The sequence below is a fragment of the Sinocyclocheilus rhinocerous genome, unplaced genomic scaffold, assembly GCF_001515625.1.
Source record: "Sinocyclocheilus rhinocerous isolate Xijiao unplaced genomic scaffold, SAMN03320098_v1.1 scaffold953, whole genome shotgun sequence".
Classification (NCBI taxonomy): Eukaryota; Metazoa; Chordata; class Actinopteri; order Cypriniformes; family Cyprinidae; genus Sinocyclocheilus; species Sinocyclocheilus rhinocerous.
In genome coordinates, this window is record NW_015643169.1 from 1,040,695 (window position 1) to 1,050,982 (window position 10,288).

At 36.6% G+C, this 10,288-nt stretch overlaps 1 long non-coding RNA gene across 1 annotated transcript in view; it reads left to right on the forward strand.

Moving 5' to 3' along the window:
• Positions 1–9,463: 9,463 nt before the first annotated feature.
• The window catches only part of LOC107757001 (uncharacterized), a 1,846-nt gene continuing 1,021 nt past the window's right edge, over positions 9,464–10,288 (forward strand). Inside the window, exons 1-2 of the long non-coding RNA XR_001641885.1 lie at positions 9,464–9,681; positions 10,011–10,075. This is a non-coding gene — a long non-coding RNA (uncharacterized LOC107757001). The remainder of the gene's footprint in view (positions 9,682–10,010; positions 10,076–10,288) is intronic.

The following is a 10,288-nucleotide window of genomic DNA, read 5'->3' on the forward strand; positions in this document are numbered from 1 at the left end:
CTCAAGTTGTTGTATTAGAAACACTCATTCAGCAGTATTTTTGTTTTTTCAGAATGAAAATATTAAAAAATGATAAATTTACAATGTTAATAACTGGAAATGTGTCATTAGTTTCAAAAATTGTAAAAACGAAAGAGTTTGGGTCCCTGCTTTCAACTCTGCTTTCAAATCTGTGCATTCATTTAATTAAGAAATAAAGAAATATTCTCTGAATTAATTTACTATTGCTTTATCCTCCAGGGACTGATCATTTTTATTAAATGTTAATAAGCAATGTTCTTTTGGATGCCAGGGTGGGGTATGGTTTCATCCTCGGGCTGCTGAGGCGAGGTAATGTGGTGATGCTGCGGGGACGTCCATGAGCATGTGTAAAGTGTGTGTGTGCTTGGAGGATGCTGTCAGTTCACATCAGCACACCTCTCTGGACACATGGGACAGGGGGACGCTGACCCTGCGGTTACCCAGCTGCAGTGAGGGGCCTCTGGGGCTCAGGGTGGCCCACGTCCCCCTCAGAGAGCCTCGCAGCTGGATGACTAGGAAATATCTTGCAGTGTTTCTTGGTATCTTGTTTTTTCTTGTTTTTTAAAACAAAAACCCCATGCAAAATATTTACTTGGTTGAAAATCTTTTGTTGTAGCACTATGATCAGATATTTGTTAGAAAACATAAATAAATAAAAATACACAAAAATCACCATAACATTTATATTATACTAATATTATGCATTTTACTTTGTTGAAATTTTTTTTGTTGTAGCACTATAAGCATTTGTTAGAAAATAAAAATATATATTAAAAATGCTGAAAAAGCATCATAACATTTATACTATAGTAATATCATATTATAGATGTAAAAAAAATTAAATTAGATTTAAAAATACAATAAATAGTTATGCTGTTGAAACCTTTTTTGTAGCACTATGAACAGATATTTGTTAGAAAATTAAATGTATTAAAATCAATAATACACAAAATTCACCATAAAATGTATACTATACTAATATTATGCTTTATTATTATTATTATTATTATTAAAATCTACAATAAATTATGTAACCTTTTTTGGCCGCAGTTCTGTGGCTGTTTGAATCTTTTCTGTCACAGGATTGTTTCTGTCAGCGTCAGCAGCAGCAGCTAAATGAAAATGAACATAATAAAGGTAAACACTCAAAACTGGCTCTATGATTTAAAGACTTGCTCACACAAGTCACATTACCTCAGTCTCAGCTGCACTGCTGTTTACAAACACGGTAAGCACAATCCAGTTTTAGCCAGCTAAAGTTACAAAACTCATTAACATTTTATTTTTATTATAATTTTATATATTTTATTAATGAAGAAATTATCCAACATTATCCAGCACGATCTACAACACTTTAGTCTGACACTTTAGTTTTTCTATTCCAGGAAAACAAACCAAAAATATTGATTGACTCATCCTGCACTCGAATATACTCATTATGTCAAATAAATCACCTCTACGTTTAATGTTTTCACTTTTATCAAAATTGACGTGGCATTGTATTCAAGGTACATTCCCATCAAACCCATGACCTTGTTGCAAGTGCTCTGTTGTTTGAGCTGCAATAGTGTTTGACTTTAAATGCTGTTTAACTAGCAACAGCAAATGGAAAATCATGGCTAACGGTTGTGACATAAACTAAAACCTATAGAGTGATGCAGGGTGACATATTTTTGTAAACCCAAAACTGAGTTAGTATTTCAGCATATCTGCTTCTATCGTCCTGAAGTCAGTGGATTTTTGGTTAAAAACTGAAATAAGGTCTGTGGTGATCATGAGCTCAATATATTTTTCTATTTTATTCTACGACATATAATACATCAGTAAAACCAGTGATTTATTTAAGCTTTTACTTGTCTTGAAAAAGGCAGTTGCTAACAAGCGTCTAATGGGTCTAAAGAGGTTGTGGGTGACTTTAAACGTCGTCACACTGAACAGGTAAACTCATCTACTCACTAGTTGCTTTCACAGCCTCATTGTGCTTATTGTGATGCTTTTATATTCTAACTGTTCTAACTCAAACTTTCAGGGAAAACGTTTTTTAAACAAAGTCTGAAAGAGTTGTCGGGAGGTTAAAATGGTGGTGACGTTGAAGTCATGTGACCGTGGTGTAGTTCATTTATAGCTAACGTTTGGCTTTTTACTTCTGCCGATTGTATTTGAGAAGATTATCATAATGAAAAAAAAATGTGTAAGAATCATAAACTTTTGTTGGTCACAGAGCTTATTTTCTGCAATAATCCAAAAGCCAATGGAAAAATCCTACTGGGTCCTTCATTATGTCTCCCCCCAAAACTTCTGGTTTTAATAGGAAGTACATTGATACAGGAAGGACACTCTTCTTCAACAACTGTCAATTCCTCAATTAATGTGATCTTCATCTGTTTTGTCCTTCTCATATTATACACACTAGTGCATGATGTTTTAGCACACTGGTTGTATGCACACACTCAGCGATTTCGACACTTGGATGATGCTGATGATGAGTGGGTTTACGGTGCTTTACAGTGTTTGCGCGTGTGTTATGGCTGCCCGGAGGGTGAAAGTGTTCCACAGGTGGAAATCTGAAAAACCTGCAACACACACACACACACACACACACATGAATCAGCATGGGGGAGGGGTTAGTTTTCAATTTATTGCCCTTGCCAACCTTGTTTTTTGCACTCTTATGACCTCATGTCTAGGAAAGGGTTGTTTTCTGCTGCCTGTTTCGCTCTCTCGCACACACACACACACTGATCTAATCTTGCGGCCATGTGTCATGTACGGTAATACGTGGGCACACTTCCGGGCTGCTTGTTTCATATTTATGCACACTACCAGTCAAACAGTTGGACACACCTACTTATTCTTTTTATTCTTACAATTTTCTACATTTTAGAAAGTGAAAACTCTGAAGCATAAATAGTCGATCTCAGAGTTGTGGCAAATAATGTTACACAAACACACACACACACATATATATATATATATATATATATATATGCTCACTGAGGCTGCAAGGCTGCATTTATTTGATCAAAAATATAGTAAAAACTGTAATATTGTGAAATACTATTACGATTTAAAATAAAATTTAAAATAGTAATCATTTGTAACACTTTCATCAATTTAATGCATCCGTGGTCAATATTTTAAGATTATGGGGAAAAAAATTATTCGGTCAATCACATCCAAAGTTTGACTGGCACTGTATGTATTATGTGATATGTTTATATGACTGTGTGTGCTGAAGTGTGTGTACGCCTACTCTCTCTTTGTTTTCTGTTTTGAGTGTTGACAGTAAGCTGTCAGTAAACAGTTGGTGATGAACAGAAAGCAATTTGTTCGACAATGAAACCTTTTGAGCGTCATTAGGAATTACATAGCAGCCAACCTGTGTAAAATGAAATATGAGTATGAGTAAGAAACGGTGTAGAAAACACACAATACAGCTAATTTAATGCTAAACTTTCTTCATTCAGTACCTGCTAGCACTATAGATGCACTGCTTGCAGGAGTCAGATATTATGTAAAGTCAACATTAAATCAAACCTGAGACTGTTTACTTTCCTCTTTGCCTATAAGATGATTTTCTTTTTTTCTTTCTTTCTTTTTTTTTGCCTTAACAAGGATATTTGGTGGTCTGTAGAGAATTCTGGTTCAGAAAACAGCATTTCACTTGTTTATAGTGCCGGACAGAATTATTTGTGACCTATCCATTGTAGTATTTAAAATATAAACTGATTGTTTGTCTTTGAATTGATGTTGGGTGATGTTGTCTTTTTCAAAATTCACAACCCAAACAGCTTGAGATTCCAGAATTCTCAGTCAGTTTTCCGCAGTTTTTGTCTGGGAATATGCAAAAGAGGTCAAGGGTCATGCATGCTGAAATACCTCAAAACCACTGTGGGCCTTGCTGATAATTTTACACAATTCTGCCTCCTCCCTGTATTGTCTATAAGAGAGAGAGAGAGAAGTACCACTTTTATTTTCAGGAAGGAAACACATCTGTGGAACTGTAACAGAGACAGAAAAGCGGAATCTGTCAGGAACATTTAAATATAGATGCCCTTCGCTCCCAACACACGCACATACACCCACGTCTATGCCCTTTATTCAAACATCAATCTCCTAGAAATTACACAATTAAAATACTACAACAACTATGATTACATCAGGGTACAAGACCTCAGACAATTAAATATAATGAGCTCTCTTTAAATCATAATACAATATCATCATCATCAGTGTTACAATCATACAACAATTTTCAAGTGGGCTGTGCTCCAAAAAAAAGAAAACTTTCAAAACCAGTGTAAATGCAAAGAGAACTTTTGTTTTTCAGTCAATATACTATAAAGTGATCTGAATTGGGTTGTTTAAAAAGGCATTCAAGAGGTAGTTACTTTACCCCAAACGTACTCTTTTGAATTAATTTTCTCTGTTTGTACTTCAAAACATTATTATATAGAGTTTTAAACCATGAACCAAACTGACCAGCCTTGAGCCAAATCACTACATTACAAACATTGACTTTGAAAAAAAAAAAACTCTAAAAAGACAGTATTTAAAGTGTCCCTATTATGGGTAAGGAAAGGTTCATATTTTGGTTTTGGGAGTCCCCAACAACAGGTTGACATGCATGCAAGGTCAAAAAACACTTTCATTGTCTTATAATATGCATTTATTTTTACCTTACTTGCTCAACGACTCCCAAACGATTGGTTTAACGATTCATTTTTCCAAACCCCTCCTTTGCGCTGGACTTTCTGAAAAAATCGCCCTAGCCTTGTTAATGAAATAATATATAATACAGCATAAGAGACTTCTTTAAAAAACAAAATCTTTCATAAAATCTTATAGACCCCAAACTTTTGAATGATTGTAGAACATTGTAGAAAACCAGTCTACATGCCACCACAGAATTCCCCACTGCTGCGTGTAAAGAGTCAGACGTCTAAAGGCTTGTTGTGTCTGAATCCATCTAATAGACAGTTACAGTCTGTTTACTCTACCGAGCTGATAAGAGCAGTCCAGCACACATACTGTAAAAATGAGACTGTACTCAAGTGCGTATTGATAAGAGAGAGAGAGAGAATGAGACAGGACAGGAAAGTGTGTGTGAAAGCAAATACTTGGCTGAAATTGAAGCTGTAATTGCTGGCTGAGTGACAGATAGACAGACAGGTACACAAAGAGTCAGCGTTGTTCGAGGTTATTTGCAGACAAACAGGTGTAGTTTCGACTAGACACCTTGCAGACTGTCTAGTCTGGCGGGGCAGGACGACAGTTAAACACGACAGTGGAGAGAAAGTGTAATGCTCAATTCTGCATACACAGACACACCACGGCCACATCCACATACAGACACATGCACATCCACATGCCAACACCCATTTATCCAAAAACACTTACACGCATTGATACTCGCACATGTAAACAGTACAATAACAGAAAAGAAGAAGTGCCAGTGTTTCTGTGTGAAAAAGAGATACGGGTAAGATGTTTACTTGCACGAAAACCACTCTTAAATCACTGTGTGGAAACAATGATGTAGTGTTTGTGTAGGATTATGTGAGTTGCTGCTTTATAATGGCTAGCAACACCACACGCAGATTAAAGACAGCGGTGGAAAAACCTCAAATTTCCGTAGAAACAAAGGGGAGTTGAGAGACCTTCACTCAGGGTCCTTCCTCACTAATGAAACTAGTGTTTTGTAAAACAGCAAAACCACACACTGGCTTATGGGTAATTCTCACATTGCTCAGATATCCCATGATGTAACCCATCAGGTATGTAGCTGTTTGGTGTGACTGAAGCAATGCATCTCTGTGGTGAGCAAATGTAGTAATTTAGCCATTTTCCCATTCATTTTAGTTTACAGGGCACAGGCTATTTTTGTTTTTAACAAGAAACTAGATACCATTGCTCTTGTGCTTTTTTATTGCATATCCAATCCCCATGCTGTTAATTAAGTAGTAAAAAGAACAGTAGGCTAATGATTCAGTCTTAAATATTTCACAAATCGCTCCATGTTGGAAGGAAATTGGCGGGATTCGTTGTATGAGAAGACCTTCCATATCCGCCATTGCTTTTTCTTGTCTCTATGACAAAACGTGTTTATTTTCTCAATTCAAACTCTAAAAGGCGCAATGGGTATAAAAGTTTACTTGATTTTCAGTCAGTCCAATTTTAAGTAGCGACGTTTCTCTCGAGCGTTTGAATGAAACGCATCATCTTGGCTCAGCAGCGCACCCGTATGGTGATGTTTAGTAGCTACTGCCCGTCTTCACATTCGCCTCAGATTTAAAAAATCGACTAAATATTCGTGAATTAATATTTCTTTATAAAGCTCTCAGTGAAATTTAATCTAATTCACAATAAGAGTTTTTTTCAGACCACAAATGTTGGTTGAGAAGTCGTCTTTAGTAGGCTACTTAATCTACTCACCTCTAAAAGTTTTTACTCATTTGAAAACACTCACTTTGACTCATTCAGTAGCCTAGCATGGATATTTCTTTATAAAGCTCTCAGTGAAATTTAATCTAATTCACAATAAGAGTTTTTTCAGACCACAAATGTTGGTTGAGAAGTCGTCTTTAGTACTTAATCTACTCATCTCTAAAAGTTTTTACTCATTTGAAAACACTCACTTTGACTCATTCAGTAGCCTAGCATGTGTTTATTCTGTTCTGGTCATAATAAGTTGTACTCCTATGGTAACTGCCAGTTGCGTGTTCTAGATGCAGATATAGGCTACTGATAATGTGAAATCATGATTGAGAAAGAAGGTGTGGTCTTGTGTTTGTTGACAAACAGGGCTGGATATTTGAGTTGCCTATGTTTTTCTTGACAAAAACGAAAATAATAATTTTCGCTAATGATTACGTCTTCATGCAATTATTTGGACAGTCATCATCACAGAAGCGTCTGAATGAAGTCTCTTCGCGAGTCCCAGATTCAGTGAGTTCCAAGAAGTTTGTCTGTAAACCTCACCTCATTTCCCCCCTCATCTGAAACACACGCACAGATACAAATACTCAAACATAGTGTGCACTCTGTGGTTTGTGGTCAGTTGATAAATGTGCTGCAGCCTACAGACGAACAGGCCTAACACACATATTTACATGAAAAACACATTCCTAAGAACACCCAGTTTTTGTTCTCATCTCTCCACTGAGGTTCTTAGAATCACCAAACCAGCCACAAACACACGCACACACCGTTTTCACATGCTGTACACACACTCTAATAAAGAACATTTGACCTCAGAAGCCCATTTTCCTGCTGTGCATATTCACTCTGAAATGCATATTTATACCACTAGGCCCAGTGTATGTATGTATTTATTTATAGGCTTCATTTTCATAAGCAGTATAACATTTTTATTTTTCTTATTTTTGATGATCTGAACATCTTTGTGAAAATACCACTTGTTATAAATGTCTACTCTCTTAAAAGTGTTTTTGCAGCAATGCCATAGAAGAATCATTTTTGTTTCCCCAAAGAACTGATAATATGATTTTTTCTTTCCCCTTAATGTGAGGAACATTTTAATTATCTGAAAAACCTTTTTCATCTGTAAAGTGCAATGAAAAGGTTGCATGGATGTTAAAAGTTCTTCATGGAACCATCAATGCCAATAAATAACCTTTGTTTTTAGGAGCTTTATGTGTGTTTTCATGAATACATGCATGTGTTTGGTTGTGGCGTGTGCATGTGCTCTGGTCAGCATCTCTTCTGTTCTCTAAATCCTCTTCTGTGTTTTGCTCTCTCCAGCACAATACCAGCATCAGTTGCCCTGCTGGGTCACACACACACACATGAAAAAAGGTTTTTACTCTGTGGATATGGTATGTGTTCAGAACAGAGAACACAGGAGAAGAGAACAGTGCGGTAAGTGAAGAGAAAAATCCATACTGATTGATATAGGATATATTAGTTATATATTATAACTGTCTGTGTGTGATACTGCTATAAGCAACAACCCTGCGCTGGTACACTGTAGACAAGAAAAAAAAAAAAGTTTGTTGCTTGCAAAAAAAAAAGTTTGTCAGAAAATATATAGCTAGTTTTTAATCTCCAGTGGAATAGTGAAGAAAGATGGAGAAAAATGTATTTCCCCCCACAGATAAGCCATTTACAGACACTGGCCGCTTGTTGTAAGTAAAAGACTGGCATTAGTTCTGTTTGCTATTGGTTTGACTGCATTTAATCTATTGTAGGTCACTGGCTCCGCCTTGAGGCGTTCTCTGTAACTGCAATCAAAAAGTAGTATGGCGTCCAAACTGTGAGTTTAAAGGGATAGTTCACCCAAAAATTAAAATTACCCCATAATTTACTCACCCTCAAGCCATCCTAGGTGTATATGACCTTCTTCTTTCAGACGAATCCAATCGGAGTTATATTAAAAAATGTCCTGGCTCTTCCAAGCTTTATAATGGCAGTGAGTAGGTGTTTTTTTTTCAATAGTCCAAAAGAAGTCCAATAAAGCGCATCCATCCATAATAAAAATTCCGGGGGGTGAATAAAGGCCCCCTGTAGCGAATTAATGCGTTATTTGTAGGAAAAATAACCGTATTTAAAACTTTATAAACCATCATCTCTAGCTTCCGCTAACTGTCCTACGCACGTTCATTCCGGCGGATGACGATGGACGTAGCATAAGGTCCGGTGAGAATATGCTAGTCTCGTGCGAACCGACATTTGTTTACAGGAGCAAAGGAAGCAAAGTTTCCTTTATACTTTAGCAAAGGAAACCCAGTCTCCTCTTGGCTTATATCGAAATCCTCCGACATTTTTCTTTACAAATCTTCGTTTTGTACTTCTAATTCATGACCAGTGTTTTGTTTTGCTCTCTCCGCTACGCTTCCGCATTCGACACTTCTCACTGGAGCTTATGCTATGCTAGGGCTGGGCGATTTTGCCAAAAATTTACATCTCGATTTTTCCAGACTGAGGTTCTTAGAATCACCAACCCAGCCACAAACACACGCACACACCGTTTTCACATGCTGTACACACACTCTAATAAAGAACATTTGACCTCAGAAGCCCATTTTCCTGCTGTGCATATTCACTCTGAAATGCATATTTATACCACTAGGCCCAGTGTATGTATGTATTTATTTATAGGCTTCATTTTCATAAGCAGTATAACATTTTTATTTTTCTTATTTTTGATGATCTGAACATCTTTGTGAAAATACCACTTGTTATAAATGTCTACTCTCTTAAAAGTGTTTTTGCAGCAATGCCATAGAAGAATCATTTTTGTTTCCCCAAAGAACTGATAATATGATTTTTTCTTTCCCCTTAATGTGAGGAACATTTTAATTATCTGAAAAACCTTTTTCATCTGTAAAGTGCAATGAAAAGGTTGCATGGATGTTAAAAGTTCTTCATGGAACCATCAATGCCAATAAATAACCTTTGTTTTTAGGAGCTTTATGTGTGTTTTCATGAATACATGCATGTGTTTGGTTGTGGCGTGTGCATGTGCTCTGGTCAGCATCTCTTCTGTTCTCTAAATCCTCTTCTGTGTTTTGCTCTCTCCAGCACAATACCAGCATCAGTTGCCCTGCTGGGTCACACACACACACATGAAAAAAGGTTTTTACTCTGTGGATATGGTATGTGTTCAGAACAGAGAACACAGGAGAAGAGAACAGTGCGGTAAGTGAAGAGAAAAATCCATACTGATTGATATAGGATATATTAGTTATATATTATAACTGTCTGTGTGTGATACTGCTATAAGCAACAACCCTGCGCTGGTACACTGTAGACAAGAAGAAAAAAAAAGGTTTGTTGCTTGCAAAAAAAAAGTTTGTCAGAAAATATATAGCTAGTTTTTAATCTCCAGTGGAATAGTGAAGAAAGATGGAGAAAAATTTATTTCCCCCCACAGATAATCCATTTACAGACACTGGCCGCTTGTTGTAAGTAAATGACCGGCATTAGTTCTGTTTGCTATTGGTTTGACTGCATTTAATCTATTGTAGGTCACTGGCTCCGCCTTGAGGCGTTCTCTGTAACTGCAATCAAAAAGTAGTATGGCGTCCAAACTGTGAGTTTAAAGGGATAGTTCACCCAAAAATTAAAATTACCCCATAATTTACTCACCCTCAAGCCATCCTAGGTGTATATGACTTTCTTCTTTCAGACGAATCCAATCGGAGTTATATTAAAAAATGTCCTGGCTCTTCCAAGCTTTATAATGGCAGTGAGTAGGTGTTTTTTTTTCAATAGTCCAAAAGAAGTCCAATAAAGCGCATCCATC